We start from the raw sequence: 23249 nt of genomic DNA on the forward strand, positions 1-23249 counted from the left end.
CAGACTGGTTGATTTCCCCTTTTCACAGTCAGGTTCCTTTATCTGTTCGTCTTTCTCTGTCCCTTCGCAGCTGGTTAAGGATCACCCAAGATTCTTGGGTTCTGTTCATCATCTGTCAGGGATACTTCATGGTGTGGAAATCCCTTCATCCCTTGCTGGGCATCCCTCAGCCTCTTCAGGAACAGCTTCTTTTCTTTCCAGAACTACTTCAGGACTTTTTCCTCAAGGCACCATTCAAGCTGTTTCTCATTCCCAGAAGTGGAAGGTCTTTTATTTTAGAGTATTTTTGGTTCCCAGAAAGGAAGGCATGTGGAGACACGTTCAGCTCAACACCTTTCTGAGGATCCCTTCCTTCCATATGTGATTACTTTTTACAGAATGAGAGGAGTTCAAAGCTTTCCTTATCTGGATGAGCTTCTCATTTAGGCTTCCTTCCCCAAGACCTTGGTTCAACACCTTCACTATACTGTTTGTGTCTTACAAAGCCTGGGTTTTACAATAAACTTCCAGAAATTATTCCTGGTCATTCTCAGGATCCATGTGTTTCTCAGTTGCAGGCTCCAGACCATCCCAATGCTGACTTTCCTGCCTCCTCTAAGGCTCTTTCTCTGATTGCCTTTTTCAGTCCCTTCTTCCTTAGGTTTAAGTTAAAGCCAGGGAGTTTCTCAGGGCTCTAGGATTCATGAACTCCACCATTCCAGTGATGCTTCTAGACAGGTACCATATGAGAAAACTACAGGAGTTTCTAAAGTCAGTATGCCTCCAACACTATCATCCTCCAGATTTTATAGTCATGCTTCTTCCATGCCTCAAACTCAGGCTTCAGTAGTGGAATCATTGGCTGTCTGTCAAACCAGGACTTCCTTTTCAGCCCCCAGTCCCCATGCAGGAACTTTTTTCGGATGCCTCAGATATGGAGTGGGGAGCCTCTTTCAGTCCTCTCAGGTTCCAGGGTCTCTGTCCACATCATTAGAGGTCAGATCACATCAACATCAAGGAGATGAGAGCTCTCCTTTTTGCTCTTCAGGCCTTTCATTCTCTATTTTTGAGGGCCTCTCAGAATCTTTCCAGACAATACCACAGTAATGTGGTACAGAAGCAAGGAAGGGGGACACGGTCCTCCTTTCTTTGCAGCTGGTTTGGGATCTAGCTGTCCAGTATCAAGTGTTTCTTCAGGCAATATATGGTCCTTCAGAGGAGAACATAGTGGCAGACTTTCTGAACAGGTCTGTAATTCAGGCTTACAAATGAATGCTTCACAGAGATGTGTTTCTGAACATTATCCATCAGTGGGGTAATTGCTTCCCCTTTGAACAGACAATTTCCTCTGTTTTTGCATCCGAGTCCCAAATCCTCTGGCCTGGATGGTGGATTCCCCATCTTTTTCTTGGAAGTGCTGTTTCTCTACACCATCCCTCCCCTTCCTCTCATTACAGGGTCTTGCACAAGATAGAGCAAGACTCCCCCAAAATATTGTTGGTGACTCCCTTTTGGCCCAGATAGCAGTGGTTCCCTATTCTTCTGCACCTAGCCAAGGGCAGTCACCACAACTTAACTACCGGGTGAACCTACTCGCACAAGACAGGGGATCTCTCATCCATTCTCACTTGTCCACTCTTCAGCTGACATTGTGGGTGATAGGGCTTTGTTCCCGTTTAGTCATATTTTTCTGAGGATGTGTTTAGGATTCTGCAGGAGGACAGGAAACCCACTACCATGAAATCCTGTATATCCAAATGGAAGAGATTTTCTTCTTTGGTGCCTTGCTCATAACCAGGATCCACTTTCTGTGGCAATCCCTCTGGTTCTGTTATTTGTATGAATTGCTCCTTGTTGGGTTGGCATATTCTTCAGTTAAAGCTCACCTTTCAGCTATTTTGCTCGTCTGCCATTAACTCTTCCCCTAGCCTCGAGTTTTGAGGTCAAGCAATTTCTTAAAGGTGTCCTTCATATCAGAACTCCCAGGAAACCTATTCCACTTTCCTGGGACCTTACTTTTTTCTTTTGGGCTTGGCTCCTTTTGAGCCTGCAGTTTCGGCTTCCTTACAGCATTGTACATGGAAGACTGTTCTTCTTTTTGGCCCTTACTTCTGCTAAGAGAGTGTCTGAACTCCAGGATCTTATGGTTGTTCCTCCTTTTTTGATTTTTCACAGAGACAAGGTGTCTCTTCATAATAATCCTCCTTTTTATGCCCACAGTTGTTAAAGAATTGTCTCTTAATCTGCCCCCCTTTATTCCTTCTCAGCAGTCTACTAGTGAGAGGGTTTTTCACACCTTGGATTTGCATAGTCAAAGGCCATTCGAAAGTCTGAGTAACTTTTTGTTTTTCATCCCAGGCCTCTAGGTTTGGCAGTTTCTAAGCAAACCATTTCTTCCTGGATCTCTAAGGCCATTTCTTTTTGTTACTGTTTTTATGAGAAAAGCCTTTCTGCCTCTGTAAAGGCTCATTTTACCAGGGCTGTGGTTTCCTCTGGTGCTTTTTTCAAAGGATTGGGTACCATTTCCATCCTTGAGGCTGCTACTTGGACCTCTGTCCACACCTTTACTAAGTGTCATAAGTTAGATGTGTCCAGAGCAAAGGTTGTCTTTGACGGAGCTTTCCTACATGGTTTTCTTGAGGGCTGTTCTGGGCCTTCCTCCCCAAGGGTTCCTCTTGAGCTTTTGTACTCTCCCTTTGGTAAGGGATACTGCAACAGTGATATCGAAGGGCATAGTACAGTTGTGTAAAATCTTACCATAAAGTAGCTGTCCTGTTCTTCACTGTTGCAGTATTTGCTCCCCCTTCTGCTCTACTCTCTTCCTACGACTGTGTTTCCTCCTCGGTCTATTTAGTTCTGACATATGTACAACTTTGCATCACTTTTATGCCCTACGCATTGACCGGGGACCATATGCGTGGTGTACAATGTCTGTAACAGCCTAAGGCTTTGCTGTACTGGCCGGATATTAGGCTATCCTTAGCAGGGAATTTCTTTGCTAAGGAATACTGCAACAATGAAGAGAAGGACATCTACTGTTATGGTAAGATTTTGCACAACCATACTTTTGCAGTGTGCTTTGTTTGATTAGAGGACCATTAAACACATGATAGAAGCTCTCCAAAAGTGTTTTATTTTGCAGAAAATCTGAATATGCCATGGCATTCACTGGTTCTTCCTCTCACAACCCCTTAAAAAGAAACCTTCTGAGTAACGTCTGAAGGAGAAGAGATTTTGGGAAGCAGATAGCGCCACTTCTGAGTGTGATTAGCCCTCCCTGATGTTTAATGGTACTGATGTCAGCTAAGTGCCTTTTTGACTCCCATGTCCACCTGTTTTAGGCTAAGGCCTCTGTTGCAGCCCCTCAGAGGAGCTAATATGCTGTTGGCACCTAGTACATCCTCACAAGCCAAAACGGTTGCGTTATTGGTCAGACCATGGCCTTTTCACAGTCTATGGGGGTTTGATGCACACATCATCATTAAAGCTGGAAAGGGCAATATCCCAATGCTGGTGGTAAAGGCGGACGTTTAGGGAGACCAGATTGAGGTCTTGGAGATATGCTTGCGCACTGAGGCTACCAGGGCAGACTGTGCACCCAAATGCAGGCCCAAGACATCAAAGCCAAGATATCATTTGGCTTGCACAGGAATTCATAAATTCTTAAAATCCAGATAGACAACCTCTGAAAAACTGTCTGTGTTGGGAGTAACCATTATAAAACAATAACGAAACCTTCTCTCCGGTGGGAATCATAACTCTGATTGAGACAAGGGAGGAAATGGCATATGTGAACCAAATGTCGTCAGCCTGCTACCTACAATCTGACACGGAGGACGCCCTTTGCTCATCCTTATCAACTGAGGATGTTTTGTTTGGAAATACCTGAAGGAGCCTTTAGTGGAAGGTAAGTTCTCTGAAGCTCAGGTAATATACAGAAATTTTCTGATGCTGCCAAATTCCAAGCTTCTGACCATCTCCAGTATTAGAAATCCTGAATGATGCCATTTTTATAGTGCATCCTTGCAGCCTGATTCCCAGCAACCTGCTCTCAAGAAGCCAGACTACTTTTACGGTGTCCATGCCTCTCTCTTGCATCTGTACAAGAACCTGGTTGATGATCCAGAAGTAATATCCATGGATTCCAGTAATCGGTTGTAATGTGGCTACATTCAGAAACCCTTTTCTCAATTACAGAGAGAGAGAGAAAATGGTGTACTTGATTGCTTTGCTCAACTGCCAGTTTTAAATTTTAAAATTCCATGTGCCCCCCCCCCCCCCCAACTATACGAGTCAGAAAGCAGAAGAAGTGAAAGCTAATGAAGATGCCTTGCTTCTGCCTCCTCAGTGCCTAGGTTGCTGGGCACTCCAGAAATGTGTCTGTGATGCAACAGATGCATCCTACATAGCAGCTGCTATGGGTCTGTGGTTAGGCTGCATACTTGATCGAGAGCTTAGCTCCTCCCAGAACATGTGAATGTAAAGCTCCTGGATACAGTATGGGTAAGAAGCTTCTGTTTGGACCCCTTGCAGAGAAGAAAGTGTTTTCAAGAAGTTGTAGGAAAAGAGAAACTATGTATTCTGTCCAAAGAACGTTTTCATTCATCAGTACATGATACATTAGAAATTGCATCAAAAAAGGCTGTCCCATCTACCTAAACAATTGAAGGCCAAAAGAGGAAGAAAGGCTGCTGCAGAAAAGAGTTGCAGGCTGGTGGAAATGTAATTTGTTCATGCCCTTTGTAAGGCATATGTTTATAGGCTAGTCAGACTGTTCCATTGGAAGATATTGTATTTTTGGATGTAAGGGATATTGCCTCTTATTGATACGTACATTTTATGATGAAGAAAATGTTTCCTGTTTTGTTGAGGTAGCCTCATTTACTTCATTGCCTTACTTTTGGAGACCATTGTTTCAGCCAGCAGATTTTCTTTAAGTTCAGGACATTGTGGAACCCTAAGTCATGTTTCAGATGATCATAGTCAGAACAGTGCTTGAAAGTCATCTTTATGTCTTGGATTTTTTAGACAGTCCATTCCTGTTCTATTTTACTTTCCAAAACAAAAAAAGAATAAGATGTATTTTGTCACACACCATAAATGTGACTCATCATTCAGAATTCTTCATCTTTTATATAGTGACTTGAGGTGCTGAGATGAGCTGCTTTCTTTGCCAGAGGAAAATAATAGCTGGAATTTGGAGGTGGCTACCACCAGCAGTAGGCCCTAATATGGGCAGCCAGACACTGGTGAATGCTCTTTCTGATTCAGAAACAGGCCCATCTCAGTGATTCTAGAGGGTCAGTAGAATCACTGTAATGGTCCATCTGCACGACTATGCTACATTCTAATAATGGATTTTGGGAGAGCAGCATGCGTTAATTAGCCGTGTGCTCTTTCCCAGAAATGCTGTCAGGAAAGGATTTGCTCAGCTAAGCTATTCAGAAAATCTCTCTACTGTGTAAAAGCAGTCTACAGTGCTGCCATTTCCAATTATAATCAATTAGAGATACCATATTGCAGGTAAGTATTGACAGGTTTAGCAGAGTTGTATTGGTAGGGAGTGTGTGTGTGTGTGTGTGTGTGTGTGTGTGTGGTTCTGCAAGGATATGAGTGTTTTTGGGTCACTGTATATATATGTATATATATATATATATATGAGTGTCTGTGTCTGCTTGGGGGTTAGTCAGGGGATTAGTAGAGTGTGTGTGTGTGTATCACATTTGCCAGTATGATGCATGGGCTGCTAGTGGTAATACATGCATGGGCTGCCAGTGGTAATTACGGACTCAGAACTGTTTAGCACTGGCAGTAATTACATCAGATTAAGAGACATGCAAATTAATTGATAATGAGATCTTCCTCATTATAGTGAAACATGTCTGTTTATCATGTTTCCTATGTTTGCAACTTTTAGCTGCTGCATTTTATGCAAGTGCAGGGATATTTTCTGAATCTCAGCCTATGTTTTCGGCAATGCCTCACTGAAATGACTAGCTTTTCAGAATTTTTCTTTTGCTGTAAATGTACTGAGAAATTTGCGTAATTTGGTCCATTGTCCATCCCTCAGGCATAATTCAGGAGTATATCAGCCACTTATGTTTGTGTTACTTCCAACTAGATCTTTGCTTACACATTTTTTCAAGTAGTTTAGTTTGATTTTGTGTTAATTGAGCAACTTCCCTGTCTGGAGTTGCTGTACAAACAAAAGAAAGTGTTTGAAATACTGGGTAAAAATGGAAGTGTCATGTGCTATCCTTATTGGGCAAAAATGCAAGTGTCATGTGCTATACTGTTCTGTGGGAGACAACCCCCCCACCCCCCCATAACCCAGATGTATGAATTTATACCTCTGCTTGCTTGCTTTTAGAATCAACTCTGGGATCAGTGAACTTCAAAGGCAAGGAGATACTACCCGCTCCTTTCAGCAACTACTTGACAAGTTTACAAAAAAAAACACCAAACAAAAAAAAAAAAAAAAAAAAAAACTGGTTTCTTATGCAGACCATGACCATTTAAAAAAAAAAAAAAAAAAAAAAAAAAAAAATGGTTTCTTATGCAGACCATGACCATTTATTCTTCTCTTGTATTTTTACATTTGTTAACCTGATTAGTCCGACTGGGCCTACAGAGCCCTTTTTCAGTGGAGACCTGAGGAAAAAAGCTCCAGGAAAGTAATTAAAAAATAAGAAAAAAAAAATAATTCAAGTTGCAAAATACTTAACAGTACAAAAACAGAGAGCGAAATATACAATACGAATATATACATTGCAAAGTATTTTGAGATTGCAGTAGCAATGTATTTGAGAAATTTGGGTAGCAATTAAGTTATTTACAAGGAATGTAGCAATGCCTAAAATAAAAAAATTGAGTAATATCATGATGTAGTACAACAAAGATGCATTTAATAGCATAGGTACTAACTGCAGAGAGACTAATGTGTGTAGAGAGTTTAGATAGTAGATACCAGGCAGATATGTTAATTGAGAGAAGAAAAATTAAGCAGGTAAATTCCTGACAAGTACAGATCCATGCATGTTGGAAATGAATTTTTAGCTGTGTTCTACGGGAACAATGCTAGTTGACCATATTTGTTCTGTATTGGGTCCTGGTGTAATGCTTCTGGTTCTATTGTTTTGTTTTCCTTTCCTACGAAAAATTGGTAGGACTCCTTGGGACTTTTGCATACGGTACCTCTTGCAGCAACACCTGTGAAAGAAATACTGGCGTACTGTTAAAGCTCCACACCATAGTCTTAATCTTCTATTTGTAGAATCAATGACGGAAGTCTAAAATTACGGGCACTTTCCTTCCTGACACCTGTTTTATTCATAGTGAATGTGACACCCATGCACTGGCCCAGTAATCAAGGAGCCTCAATTCTCACTACAAGCACCAGTGAGGGGCGTCCACATTGGGAGGATACCAAGTACACATACAGTAAAGTACAATTTCCCTTAAGAGGACACAGAGATCACAGTCATTCTGGGGCTGGTTTTTCCCTTTCTCTCCAGATCCCCAATAAGACTCCCCACTAGCACAGCTATAGGGTACATATCTCAGCCTAGTGGTCAAGCCAAAGCCTCCAGCACCCTGTGTGTTCAGCTGGTGCTTCGTGTCCCTGCCCAAGTAGTTGACACACACACACTTTATGATACGAGTTATATACAAACACACAGACACTCCTGAGGAAGGCTGGCACAGGTTATCGAGCTATGCCCCCTTCTCTCCAGACTATAAGATAGAAATCACTGCCACCAACCACTATTTATCAGCTACTAATAAGGCCCTTACCAAAGGTTGTCCAGATGTTCTTCATCTCACATTGCTGCAGTCCTTACATATGGGTAGTCCGCTGTCCTCGGTCGGCCCGAATACCAAAGTATTAGGCTGACGTCGGTCATGGCGCTCAGATCTGACATCAGAGCGTCAGGGTATAAAAGCGCATGACCGACGTCATATCCCCAGTCTTTTTTGCCTCATGGTCCGATGCAGAAGCAGCGTTGCAAGTGCCGTTCGGCGTTCTGAAATTTTCGTATTCTGAGTTTCAGACCGAAACCAAGTTGGGCTAAGTACCCCGTTGGGGAATATTTTTGTTTTTTTTTGCCTCAGTTAATTCCGGATGTCAGAAAAAGTGAATAATTGTATTTCTTGTGGGAAACAGATACCGCATAGGGATTATCACTCTCTTTGCATTCCTTGTTTGGGACCTGAGCACGACGTAGTCGGGTGTCAGTTTTGTGCTAGGTTTAATAAGCGCACCATAAAACGAAGGTTAGATTGTGCTAGGTTAGTCTTTGGTAAGCGGTGTAATTATAATATGCCGTAGGATCCTCCGACGCCCGCTTCCACGAAGAAGCGCAAAGACAAATCTTTGAAAACTAGACAGGATGATTCGTCCGTTTCGGACGCCGGTCCTGTAGAAGCTACAGTGGAACAGGTGGATCCGACTGAAGTTTCTGTTGAGTCTCAGGGGGAAACTTTGATTTTGCAGGATGTGGCCTCAGAGGAGTCAGGTCAGGCTGAAGGGGCCTCTCAGGTTACTGTTCTCCCGTCTATGCCTAAGGTGGTTAGGCCTTCTGCTACTATTTCTAAGGCTTCTTCTAAGGGCAGGTCTGTTTTGCCTTCCTCTGGTGTCACTCCAGGTACTTCAGGGTCTGTGCCTAAAAAGCACATGCTTAAAATGGCAGAAGATTTGATTACTTTAATTAGAGGTTCTATGCCCCCTCCTGATAAGAGGCCCAGGGTGGAGCCAGAGTTGGAAAGTTTGGATCAGGCCTCAGATGACTCAGAGTCTTCTGCTGAAGATATTCAAGATTTTCCCCCTTATTCGGATTCTGATGCAGAGGATTCCACTCTTTCTGCTTCTCCTCCAGAGGATTTTTCTTTTTCAGAAACTCTGCATTCCATGAGGGAGCATTTTAAGTGGGAAGGACAGGATTTCTCTGATTCACGGAAGAGGCTTAGGGAATTCTTGTTTTTACCACAGCATAGACCCTTGGCTATACCTCCTGTTTTGGATGTTGTTCAAGATGTTTTCTCGGAGGCTTCCCTTAATCCAGATTCTTTGCCTCCTGCGCCAGTTAAACCGGACAGGTATTACAGGGTGCCTGAGGCTCATAAATATCTGTATAAGAGTCCTAGGGCGGACCCGGAAACTATTAGTCAGGGGCCTAAGGGTGTTAGAGCCTCTGTTGTTAAGAATCCGGTTCCTCTAGATAAGGAAGCTAGAGCTTTGGATAGATGGGGTAAGAAGGTGTATACCTCTTCTACTTTAGCAATGAGGGCTTTAAATTGCCAGTTTCATATGTTGAAGTATCAGAATTTCCTCCTTTCTCAGCTAAAATCTAAAGTGGATGCTTTGGCAGAGGGCATTGAGTGTAAAGAATTGCAGGATTTAGTACATGTATCTGAACAGGTGGGTAAGCATTCTTTGCAGTGTGGTTTTGATGCTGTACAGGCCTCTTCTAGGGTGGCTGCCACTGGTTCAGTTCTTCGTAGGCACGCCTGGCTTAAGGATCAGAATTTGTCCGAGCATGTTAAAACTAGAATTCTGGATGCCCCTTTACAGTCTGAAGTTTTGTTTGGTCCCCCTGGGGAGTTGGTTTTGAAGAAAATGGAAGACAAGGCTAAGTCTATGCAGACTGTTAAAGATTTTTTGCAGGTGCAACCTCCAAAGTTTAGTAGAAATTGGCCTACTAAGGGGTGGACGTACCCTTCTTCTGATTCTCAGTCTAGGGGTAGATCTAGACGTGGCAGGGGCAGAGCTCATAGTACATTCAGGCCTAGAACTTGGAGTTCGCCTGCACAACCTGCAGGGGAAGGCAGGGGCCAGTCCTTTCGTAAACAGGCCCAATGACCTGCATTTTCAGCTGCCAGATTCTTCTTGCCTGGCAGCTCCTTTGGGAGGAAAGTTAGCACTTTTCAAGCAAAACTGGCTTTTAGTCACCCAGGACAAATGGGTGTTGGACATTATAAACCGAGGCTACAAGTTCTATTTCCATACATTGCCTCCTTTCAAAGGCATGCCAGACGTTCCTCCTCGGCAAAGGATAGAGGCTCACAAGCAGATTTCTATACTTCTTCAAATAGGAGCTATACAGCCAGTTCCTCTGTCAGAAGTGGGCCTAGGATTTTACTCTCGCCTGTTTCTAGTACCAAAGAAAGGAAACACGTGGAGACCAATTTTGGATTTATCTATCCTCAACACTTATCTGGACATTCCAAAGTTCAAAATGCTGACGTTACAACAGCTTTTACCTCTGCTGGGAAAAGATCACTGGATGGTAACTCTGGTATCTCAAAGAGGCTTATCTTCATGTTCCTATCAGGCCCAGTTGCAGGAGGTACCTACGTTTTCGGGCTGGAAATTTACATTATCAGTTCTCTGCATTGCCCTTTGGCTTATCTACTGCGCCCAGAGTGTTCACAAAGGTTCTGGCTCCAGTGATAGCCTTTTTCAGGTTAAGAGGAATACAGATTTATCCTTATTTGGACGATTGCCTGATTATTGCACAAGACAAGGACGAACTTCTTCATCATCTACAGTATGTGATGGTAGTGTTAAGATGCCTAGGGTATTCTGTGAACGAAACAAAGTCCAGTCTAGTACCCTCTCAGGACATGTGCTTTCTGGGTGTGAGACTGAATACAGCTTCCCAGATGGCTTTTGACCCCGGACAAACAAAGAAGCCTTTCTCTTTATTTCCATCAAATGTCTCTACAGTCCAGGCTGACTGCAAAGACAGTCCTTCAAGCCTTGGGGTTCATGGCATCTTGTATTCTGGTGCTTCCCAATGCCAAACTGCATATGAGGAAGCTTCGATGGTATCTCAAAAATGTATGGACACAACACTGCCAGGATCTAGACACTGTCATTCAGATAATACCTTGCATTCAGAAGGAATTTTTGTGGTGGGCTCAGGAATGTCACCTAAACAAGGGACTCTCTGTGACCCGACCAGAGGCGAGTCAGATTCTAACGACAGATGCCTCAGACAAGGCTTGGGGAGCACACCTCAATGGAAAATGGGTGCAAGACACGTGGCCTGTCAGACTTCAACATTTGCATATCAACTTGAAGGAGATGTTAGCAGTCCAATTTGCATTGATGGCTTTCAAGGATTTACTTCTCCCAGGGCAGGTGTTGATTCAAACAGACAACACTACTGTCATGTGGTACATCAACAAGCAAGGGGGAACCCATTCGTACCCTCTTTGCAGGCAAGCAATGATTTTGTGGGAGACTGCTCTCAGTTTACACCTCAATCTTCAGGCAAGGTTTCTACCAGGAGCACAGAACTCCTTAGCAGATGTGTTGAGCAGACAAATAGTGGATCCTCACGAGTGGAAACTGGATCCTCATGTATTTCAAAAGTTGACAGTGTTATGGGGGACTCCAGACATAGATCTGTTCGCTTCTCCACTAAATTACCAGTTGCCAAAGTTTTGCATAAAAATGTTTCATCCCACAGCTTGGAAGGTGGATGCTCTATCATTCAGTTGGAGCAATCTTCATGTCTATGCCTTTCCACCTCTGCCTCTCATTCCCAAGGTACTCTTGAAGGCCAGACAAGACAGGCCATCCATGATTCTGATAGCGCCGGATTGGCCTCGACAGCACTGGTACCCACTACTGAGGAGTTTAGTATGGGAGCCTCCATGGCCTCTGCCTTTGATTCCGCATCTTTTGTCTCAAGAGGACAATCACTTCCTCAATGTCAAGATTCAGTCTCTGCATCTAACAGCCTGGCATATTCTGCTTTAGACCCTGGAGGGTCTCAGCTTCCACAACAAGTTTTGAATGTTATTTTGGAGGCCAGAAGGCCTAGTACAAGGAAAGTTTATGCTGATAAATGGAGGAGATTTTTATTTGGAGCAAAGCGAAGGACTTTGATGTTTCCAAGCCTGATTTAAGTATTTCTCTTCAATATCTTACTGAGCTATTGGACAAGGGTTTGTCTTTCTCCTCGATAAAGGTTCATGCTGCAGCCATTTCTGCTCACTATGACTGTGACCCTCCTTTATTTTCTCATCCTTTGTTTAAGCAGTTTCTTAGAGGGGCAAAGAACATAAGACCCCCACGTAGAGCTCCTACTCCTGCTTGGGATCTCAATTTTGTGTTGGAAAAACTTACTCTACAACCTTTTGAGCCTGCAGCTACTGCCGAGTTAAAGTATTTATCATGGAAGACTGCTTTTTTGTTGGCCATTACCTCTGCAAGAAGGGTTTCTGAATTACAGGCCCTTATGGCAGTGGAACCTTTCCTGATTTTTCATAAGGATAGGGTATCTTTGCGTACTAATCCTTCCTTTATGCCTAAAGTGGTTTCTAGTGTGGCCTTGAACCAAACTATTCATTTGCCTACTTTTTATGCAAACCCCCAAAATAAAGGGAGAAGATTTTGCATACTTTGGATATTCACAGGCAGTTGCGTTATTATTTGAGCAGAACCAAAGGGTTCAGGCAGTCTCAGCAGTTGTTTGTTTCTTTTGCTTTGGGTTCTCAGGGAAAACCTGTGTCAAAACAAACTATTTCTAAATGGATTGGTTTTTGTATTTCTTTCTGCTATTCCCATCATGGTAAGGAGATTCCGGCTGTAATCAGACCTCATTCCACTAGAGCTACTGCCACTTCTACTGCCTTTCTAAGGGGTAGCTACAAAGATATTTTGGAAGCAGCCACTTGGAGTTCAGTACATACTTTTTCTAAACATTACCACCTTCCTCTTTATTCTAAGTCTAGGGCTGGATTTGCCACTGCAATATTACAGGGCATTTTAGCAGCCCCTAATGCTTTATGATTTTGCCATCCTCCCTTTACCTCTGCTTTGGGATTCTATCCATATGTAAGGACTGCAGCAATGTGAGATGAAGAACATAGTACAGTTTTGTACCTACCATAAATGTAGATGTTCGAAGATCCACATTGCTGCAGTCCAGTTTACCCTCCCTCCTTCCCCTCTGTAGTTTGGCATGGTTATATGGTTTGGGTGATGGTTGTTATTGGGCATGTTTTTGGGAGGTATCCTGTTTTGGGGCTGTGGCCTTTCTTTTTAGGGCCTTCTGACATCTGGGGCAAGAAAAGACTGAGGATATGACGTCGGTCATGCGCTTTTATACCCTGACGCTCTGATGTCAGATCTGAGCGCTATGACCGACGTCAGCCTAATACTTTGGTATTCGGGCCGACCGAGGACAGCGGACTACCCATATGTAAGGACTGCAGCAATGTGGATCTTCGAACATCTACATTTATGGTAGGTACAAAACTGTACTTTTTACTGTGCAATATTATTATTATCCAATTAGTAAGTGTGATGAACAGCAAGGCTATTGGAGTGGCTTTGTACAGTATCACCAAATACATGCAAGTACTCTAGAGCTTAACTTATCTCTACACAAAACAGCCACAGTTAAAAGGTTTAAAATATTTAATAAATAATAAAAACACAAGACAATACTTATTACTTCAACACGATGACATTACAGAGTTTAGAAATCACAGGAAAATGCTTTAAAACAATATTGTAGGATAGTCTGACACAAGTATAGAAAACAGCTAGACTAATCTGGCTATATTCTGTCTATCTCTAAGAGAAATCACTGTTCTAAATACTACTTGCATACAGAGCAAGCAAGTGCTCGTGAGTGGATGTTCTTACTAAATCCAAGATAACATACAAAATGCTCTGCTTACTTTCTGAGATAGCCCTTAAATTGATAATACTCAGTACTGCTGAGTCAGTTCAGATTACGTCATTCTTGACACCTCTGCTGAAGTTTCCCAGGCTCACAGAATTTAAAATTTAACATTTCTACAGCTGACAGGAAGCCACAGCAATAAAAGACACTTTACATGTGAAACCTAGTAATGACAGAATTTTCTACAACATTCTCTCTTGCTGGGCTGGCAGCCCCTCAGTTTTTCACAGTGAACACAATTAAGTGCAGCCAGAAAGAACATGAAACCAGTATTTACAAATGAAAAATCTGAGCCTTTAAGGAAAAGCAGTTTGTCTCATATTACCATTGCAGAGTATAATAGCACCACTTCACATGCTAAGATGTAGTGGGTATATAGTATTTTATTATATAGAATAATATCATGTTAGTCAGCCTTAAGAATTAAACAAAACCCAGCTGGTGTGTCAGTCATCAGTACTGGTACCTAATGTAACTGAGGCAAAGTCTAAAGCCACCGTCTCAGTCAAACAGAATATTTTCTGGGATAATAGATATTTACTTGATCATCTTACCCTGTAATACTAGAGATGTTCGTCATTCTTACTACTACAGTAGCCTTTAGGCTATATGGGTTATGTCCTGCCATCTTCCAAAATCTCTGCATCCATACCACACCTTCACTCTGACTGCTGGAAATCAGTAGTCTGAGTCAAACTTTCTTCAGTACTTTGTTGCTGCCTCATGAAGAAGCAGATCAGAGACTTCAGAGGAGCAGCAGCTGGCCCATGACTTCATTTCTGGCAGGCAAGTCCCCAGGGGGGAACCCTTCCAGACAAATTTGATACCCTTTAAAATATGTGTATATTTTTTAACTTAAGGCTTTAAGTGGAACTTTCCTTTTAAAAAAACTAGTATTATTTTGAATAATGGAAGATCTGATGTTATTTTCATGTGAACTTCAGCCTGAGGGACGGCTGCATACTTCAGAATCAGATCAAAAGTTCTAAGCTTCTCCCCTACCCATAATGCACCTGTCTCCCTCCTCCCCTCAGATCTCATTTGCCAGTCATTCAAACAGCAGCGTGATTATTTTCCTAGTTCAGTAAGTGAATTTGTTTGGGTCTTTCTCCTTCTATTTTGTACTATTCTACTACTTCTGGCTTTTTTCTACCGTAGCCATTCTTGTGCTGAGGCATCAGTTCCTTTTTTTTAAAAACTCCCCCTTTGCTTTTTCTCTTCACTCTCCTTTCCTTTAGTGTAGCGGGTGAGAATGTGTACACTTCTGTTAGCCATTGCTGAAACTCCTGAGCCTGACTTTAGGAAATGTGCAGTGTGGGCATAAACTTCCCCCTTCGGATGGCCAGACAATGTGCGTGACTTGTTTGGGTATGCCCGACCTGGATATCTCCTGTTTGATCTGCATGGGCTTCAAACCCTGTGCATTGATCGACAGGAGGAACATGCTTATTCTCAAAGGCTTCCTTCCTCCCCCTTCTTTGGAGGCCTCTGCTTCATCTTTTTCTGCCCCTGCTGCTGGGACTCAACCTCCCACCAAGAAGGCCGGGGATGGAGAGATGATCTGACAAAAAGAGAGGTATCGGCCCAGGAAGCAGTCCCCCGACGACTGTTCTTCTGCCCAGGCTCCCCTCGGCTGCAGTTGCCTCATTTCTTGTCAGAGCTGAAGTGCTGTCCGGTTCAATCCCCTCTCTCTGTCTCCCCCCAACACCATTCCAGGCTCAGGCCAGCAGCATCTTTCATCCGGTCCTCTCGGAGCTTGTCTGAAGGTGAGGTGGACAGGAAGACGCGGAAATTCATTCAGGCCCAAATCCAGTTGGGATTCCTGCCTGCTCCTTCCCCCCTTTGGGGCTGGGGGCATTCACTCCTCCTTCCTCCCGATTTCTCCTTTTCTGATCTGACCCCCCGGTTTCGGAATCTTTGGGTCTGAGGTTCCCAGGTGTCAAGGGGTTGGTGCCAGTGGTACCAGGTACCTCGACTCAGACTGTTGCCCCGATTGGTTCGTCTCCGACATTTTCGGAGCTGACTGTCTCTCGGAGCTGAAGCCTTGTTTGATGGATCTGAGAGGGTGGTGTCGACTTGAAGGTTTTCAGAGTCGTCTCTCCCTCACAGGGTTTTGGCATCAGGCGGCCCGACTCCTCCCTTGGTGCAGGGAGCGGCAGATCTGGCCTTGGCCATTCCAATTTCGGGGATCTGCTCGCCTTCTGCCTTTGATGTAGTGGAGAGGGTCCTCTCGGCACCTCTGAGACCTCTGACACTCTCATCCTCAAAGTCCATCCTGGCTCATCTCTTTCTGGACCTGAGTTTGCCATCCTGCCCCCTCAGGGACAGCCTGCTGCAACTTTGCCTCATTTGGGTACTCACATGGGGCCTTCCTGAGGCTACCGAGTCTTCCCTGGAACTTCCTCCTGAGGAGCATCTTTGGAAGCACACATGCTAGAGGAGGCATTTGGACTTCCCGTTGGAATCCCTCACAGAGGAGGAAGGAGAGGGTTCCCCCTGATCACCCCCAGTGGATGTCTCCTTTGGAGACATAATGGAGCTTCTGCATTAACGCTACGGGTGGTCTACCCAGAAGCTGAACCCAAATGAGTTAGTATTCCCGGAGGCGTTTGGCACAGGACCATCTACCTCATGGGCGGATCCCCTTGTGGGTCTTATATCAGCTAGAACTTGGAAGGAACAGGATATGGTTGAGCCTATCCCCAGGCGCCCGAATAAAGTACTTAGCTCTCCCTCAGATAGGCCACATTGGTTCAAAGGGTCCTCAGTCGATGCCATAGTTGTTGTGGTGGCCACCAAAAAAGAGCTTGCACAGGAGAGTTCCATGGTCAATCCCCGAGACAGGGAGTCTCGGGCTATGGATTGTTTTGGGAAACTGACCTATTCATTAGCCACATTTGCTTTATGTGTGCTGAGCTATTTGGCACATGTAATCAGATTGCAGAGGGACCTGATCAAAGAGGTCTCCGAGTCTGCCCCAGGGTCCATGTCAGCAGAGGAGAAACAGTTTTTTTCCTCCCGCATGGCCACCCTCACTTCCATCTCAAATATTTCCATGAAACTCCTATCACACATGATTGAAGGTGCCTCTATAGCTGCTGGAACAGGTGAAGCCATTAGGCATCATGCCTGTCTCTGGCTTTGTGCTTTCTTTGAGCCCTTCAAGGCATCTTTCACAAACGGCAATTATGATGGTTCCACCTTGTTTGAAAACACGGTTCGTTCATAGGTGTGTACTAGGTTAATGGCCCTGTAGCCTTTATAAGCCTAGCTCATAGAATTGCTGTGGCATTGTGCTGCGTGATGTTAGTTCCCAGTGCCTCTATCAAGTAAAGTCACTGCAGTGATCCCTGGGGTGAACTTTCTGTTTCCCTTCCACTCATCAAGATTTTTCTTAGAGAGCCACTGAGTTGCTCTGCTTGACATGTATGGGAAGTCTCTGGGTTATGAACGTGTCCCTCCAGCATGTTCTGTTGATTATGGTAAATGAGGTTGAGGTCTCTGGAGTGTGTGGTGCAGATAGATTTGGATTTCTTTAGATGTAGTATTTCTAACAGAACTGTGTCAGACATGGCTTTGTAAGTCAAGTAGAGAACGCATCTTAGTAGACGATATAAGACAGAGAATAGCTAGAGTTTTTTGAGTCTGTCCACATAGGACATGTGTTTAAGGCCTAGAATCCTCTTTGGAGAGTACTTTTGTGGCCTTTCCAGCTGTTGCATGTGTCTAGTGAGGTAGTGGCACATGCCAAATGGGGCATTATACTTGATGACTGGCCTAATGAGGGAAAAATAGAGAGAGATGATGACCTCTTTCTTCCTGGATGCAAAACCCTTGGTAATGAGCTGTGCCACATAGGACTTTCTGACCACAGTGGCAATGTGGTGGTTGAAGGAGAGGTTGCTGTCAACCTCTGTCCCCAGATCTCTTATAACGCTTTCAGTGCTCAGTGGGCTTACATTGAAGTGGTAATTAGTGGAAACTGAGTTTTTCTTAAGGGGATGATGACGCATTTTTTAGGATTAAGCTTAAGGCCATGGTTTCGACACCAGTCATTGGTCTCAGTGAGGCCTTTCTGTAGGATGTCTACTTCAAGTGGGGAGTTAATAATAGCTCCCAGCTTGCAGTCATCTGCAAACTTGGTCAGCCAGAGTCCCTCCGTGTAGGTCTGGACTTCTGAGAAGTAGATGCCAAACAGGAGAGGACCCAGGACTGATCCCTGTGGGACTCCACTTGTGACTGGTCAGCAGTCTGACTTAGTCTGCTACTTTCACACTGTGGGTTCTATCTGTGAGCCAATTTGCAACCCACCTAGTGATATAGGGGTTGATGCCTAGCTTGGTGCGTTTATTAATAATTCCTGAATGGGGAATGTTATCAAAGGCCTTGGCCAGATCAAGGTAGGCTGTATGATCTGCCTTGCCCTCATCTACATCTCGGGTGACTGACTCATAGAAGTCAACCAGGTTGAGCAGGCATGATCTACCTTTTACAAAACCAAATTGCGTGGGATCTAGAGTTTGGAGATTCCTTATATCCTTGTTAATTAGCTCCATGATGTGATCCATAGCCTTACATATTAGACTCGTCAGGCTAATGGAGCGATAATTCCCAGGGTCTGTAGTCGCTCCCCCTTTATGGAGAGGGATGACTGTAGCAGTGTGCCATTCAGTAGGGACAAAGCCTGAGGTGAGGCTGTGATTGAACAAAGCCCACAGATGTGGTGCCAGTTCATTTTGTAGTTCATGCAGAACACATCCAGGGATATTGTCAGGTCCCATGGAAGCTGTATCCAGCTTTAACCTGTGCTGCAATAATGCTGGGTGCCTAGCATTCCTCCGGTATTGTGATTGGTCCGGGGGGGGGGGTAAAATTGGCACTGAATCTGTCGTCCAGTATGTTGGCAATATCTGTTGGCTCAGTATAGAAGATACCATTGTGTAGTAACTCAGAGCAAACCTGGGTATTGCTGTGGAGATTCTTGATATAACCATAGAAGACTTTGTGGTTGTTTTTAGTGTGGAAAGATGGCAGGACACTGCTGCTGCTCAATAAAACTTTTAATAAAAACTTTAAAACAAGTAAACGAAGTAATCCAAATGCAGACAAAATGAAAAAAGGTTAGCGCTTTCAGGTTACACCCTTCATCAGACAACAAACACTGCATGCACATTCTTTTTAAAAAGAGTCACAACCAATGAAAACCTTATAGGTCAATGAAACACACGCCTCTTCAGGAGTGTGGGTTTTAAAGGAATAACATCATTTAAACCTGGGGGTAGGTGTGCCATTAAGTCTATAATCCATTTAGTTTCATCCAAGGCAGTCTGCAGCCTGACATCCCCCCCCCCGATTGTTCATTCTAATGTTAACTATCACTCTAAATGAAAAGCTATGTGTTGGATGTATGCATATATGCCTATACAAGGCGTTGCTGTCATCCCTATTCCTTATACTTCCTAAATGTTGTAGGATTCTCACCTTAAACATATTTGTGGTCATGCCCACATAGAAACTGGGGCATTTTGTGCATTCAGCCAAATAGACCACATTTGAGGTCCTGCAAGTGGCTCTACCCTTAAAAACAACATTCTTCCGGTGGTTCTATGTATGAAGTTAACCTCTTTATTGATAAAGCTGCAAGCTTTACCGCATTACCACATGGAAGTGTACCTGCCCTGCTCTTAAATGGCCTGCTCTCAGAGAGACTATTCTCCTTACATAAAATGTCACTCAAGTTCTTATTCCTTCTATATTGAAAATAAGGTCTGTTATCAATTAGCCCCTTTAAACTGGTATCACTGGTGAGGATGTTCCAGTTGTTGTTAACAATTCTACAGATGTCACTGATGTTGCTCCCATAGGTGAACAACAACTTGGTGCCTCTCTGTATGGTGGTATCCTGCACGGTCACTACGGGGAGCCTGGGGCTGATTCCTATTGAGCCAAGGTCTAGATTTAGTCCGTCTATGGATCTTACCATTATCTATAACGTTCCTTACCATATTCTTCCCATAGCCTGTCTGCTCAAAGAGCCCGTTAGATTCACTAACTCTTGTTCAAATTGCTTGTCATCTGTGCTAATCCGGAGACACGACTCACTTGCCCTCTAACAATGTTTGGGAAAATGTGGCGAGGATGCATGCTGTCGTGGGACAGCAGGGTATTTTCAACAGTCTTTCTTGTGTAGGCTAGATGAAAAGCCTACTTGTTGTTGTGTGACCCTCACATCTAAAAAAATCTATAGAGTGGTAAGATGTGTTTGCACTAAACTTAAGGAAGGTGGTGGTAGTATGTAGGTATGACAAAAAAACTGTTAAACTTGTCATATTCTCCATTCCAAAGAATAAAAATATCATCTACAAATCTAACATACATCAAGATGTGATCCTTCCAAGTAGCATTTCCCAAAATATTCATCATTTCCCATTTTGAGAGGACAAGGTTCGCATAGGTATTGGCACAGGGTGTGCCCATGGCTACACCCTGTGCTTGCCTATACGTGGAGCCAGCTCCCAGAAAAACATTATTGTCCAGCACTAATGTTAACAGATCCCTAATGAGTTCTATTTTGTTCTCAGTGACACCCAAACCTGTCAAGAGTTCAATTATAGAGGTAATACCATAATCATTGTTGATCACTGTAAAAAGACTGTTAATGTCTAGTGTCACCATAAGAACATTATCTACACTGGCAGGTTTGATAACATTCCCCAAGATCTGTAAAAAATGCCCTGTGTCTATCAGGATATTATCCATTTGTTGGATATAAGGTTTTAATAAAAAATCTATCCATATGGAGACATTTTCGGTTACCCATCCCCTGCCCGAAACAATCGGCCTAAGGGGTGGGTCATTCAAACATTTGTGCAGTTTGGGTAGTGCCTTAAATATTGGGATTACTGGTTTCTCTATCAGTAAAAACTGATAACTGTCCATTAAAACAGGCTGAGAACGATGTCCTGTCGATTGTTGCACAAGATATGGAAGAGGTTGCAGCAGGGACTGGAGCCCGGCCCAAGGCATCGCACGGACGTAAGCGTTTTTTGGAACTTTTACCGGCGCCCGTCAAGAAGAGAGGGGCCGGGAGAAGATCACAGAGCGACGACAGGGAGGCTGGGAAGAGGAGAAGGATTCTCCAATGACTCCTGGCTTCTGTAATAACATTGTTTATAATTTATCATCACACTGTCTAACCACGGACGAGTTGTTCGTCTTGAACAAGGGACTAACTTTTGTGCCTAGCAATCCTTGTATGCATAATGAGGTAATTACTGACATCATGTTATTTTGTAGAAACTTGATGCTGAAGAGCATGTTTGGTAATGATATATCTAACTGTAATGTACCTAAAAAAGCAAGTGGATTTATACCACAGCTTTCACCCACCTTACACCTTTTTTTGAGTGCTTGTGAGAAAGATATGGCCAAGTATTATACTGAAGGTCTCTTTTCCAAATATTATAATTTAACTACAGAGCAGACCACAGCTTTGAAGGGATTAGCTAACAACGCTTCCATAACAATAAAAAAGGCGGATAAGGGGAGCTATTGTTTTAATGGACACTACATGGTACAATGACAAAATAAAACATTTGCTACAAGATGATATGGCTTATATAGAGATTAATCCTGTATCTGTAAAACATATAGTTGATAAAGTACATAAGAAGTTAAATACCCTGAAGAACAACTTTAGTATCACTGAAGAGACTTATCAGTTTTTACTGATAGAGAAACCAGTAATCCCAATATTTAAGGCACTACCCAAACTGCACAAATGTTTGAATGACCCACCCCTTAGGCCGATTGTTTCGGGCAGGGGATGGGTAACGAAAATGTCTCCATATGGATAGATTTTTATTAAAACCTTATATCCAACAAATGGATAATATCCTGATAGACACAGCATCTTATAAACAGATCTTGGGGAATGTTATCAAACCTGCCAGTGTAGATAATGTTCTTATGGTGACACTAGACATTAACAGTCTTTTTACAGTGATCAACAATGATTATGGTATTACCTCTATAATTGAACTTTTGATAGGTTTGGGTGTCACTGAGAACAAAATAGAACTCATTAGGGATCTGTTAACATTAGTGCTGGACAATAATGTTTTTCTGGGAGCTGGCTCACGTATAGGCAAGCACAGGGTGTAGCCATGGGCACACCCTGTGCCAATACCTATCACGAACCTTGTCCTCTCAAAATGGGAAATGATGAATATTTTGGGAAATGCTACTTGGAAGGATCACATCTTGATGTATGTTAGATTTGTAGATGATATTTTTATTCTTTGGAATGGAGAATATGACAAGTTTAACAGTTTTTTGTCATACCTACATACTACCACCACCTTCCTTAAGTTTAGTGCGAACACATCTTACCACTCTATAGATTTTTTAGATGTGAGGGTCACACAACAACAAGTAGGCTTTTCATCTAGCCTACACAAGAAAGACTGTTGGAAAAATACCCTGCTGTCCCTCGACAGCATGCATCCTCGCCACATTTTCCCAAACATTGTTAGAGGGCAAGTGAGTCGTGTCTCCCGGATTAGCACAGATGACAAGCAATTTGAACAAGAGTTAGTGAATCTAACGGGGCACTTTGAGCAGAGAGGCTATGGGAAGAATATGGTAAGGAACGTTATAGATAATGGTAAGATCCATAGACAGACTAAATCTAGACCTTGGCTCAATAGGAATCAGCCCCAGGCTCCCGTAGTGACCGTGCAGGATACCACCATACAGAGAGGCACCAAGTTGTTGTTCACCTATGGGAGCAACATCAGTGACATCTGTAGAATTGTTAACAACAACTGGAACATCCTCACCAGTGATACCAGTTTAAAGGGGCTAATTGATAACAGACCTTATTTTCAATATAGAAGGAATAAGAACTTGAGTGACATTTTATGTAAGGAGAATAGTCTCTCTGAGAGCAGGCCATTTAAGAGCAGGGCAGGTACACTTCCATGTGGTACATGTAAAGCTTGCAGCTTTATCAATAAAGAGGTTAACTTCATACATAGAACCACCGGGAAGAATGTTGTTTTTAAGGGTAGAGCCACTTGCAGGACCTCAAATGTGGTCTATTTGGCTGAATGCACAAAATGCCCCAGTTTCTATGTGGGCATGACCACAAATATGTTTAAGGTGAGAATCCTACAACATTTAGGAAGTATAAGGAATAGGGATGACAGCAACGCCTTGTATAGGCATATATGCATACATCCAACACATAGCTTTTCATTTAGAGTGATAGTTAACATTAGAATGAACAATCGGGGGGGGGGATGTCAGGCTGCAGACTGCCTTGGATGAAACTAAATGGATTATAGACTTAATGGCACACCTACCCCCAGGTTTAAATGATGTTATTCCTTTAAAACCCACACTCCTGAAGAGGCGTGTGTTTCATTGACCTATAAGGTTTTCATTGGTTGTGACTCTTTTTAAAAAATGTGCATGCAGTGTTTGTTGTCTGATGAAGGGTGTAACCCGAAAGCGCTAACCTTTTTTCATTTTGTCTGCATTTGGATTACTTCGTTTACTTGTTTT

At 43.2% G+C, this 23249-nt stretch overlaps 1 protein-coding gene across 3 annotated transcripts in view; it reads left to right on the forward strand.

Annotated features, from left to right (window-relative positions):
* CRLS1 (cardiolipin synthase 1) overlaps positions 1 to 23249 on the forward strand; it is a 317085-nt gene that overhangs the window by 203337 nt on the left and 90499 nt on the right. The gene's annotated exons all lie outside the window — the stretch shown is intronic.

Source organism: Protopterus annectens, chromosome 1.part2 (assembly GCF_019279795.1).
Source record: "Protopterus annectens isolate FY-2018-M chromosome 1.part2, PAN1.0, whole genome shotgun sequence".
In the NCBI taxonomy this organism is placed as follows: Eukaryota; Metazoa; Chordata; order Ceratodontiformes; family Protopteridae; genus Protopterus; species Protopterus annectens.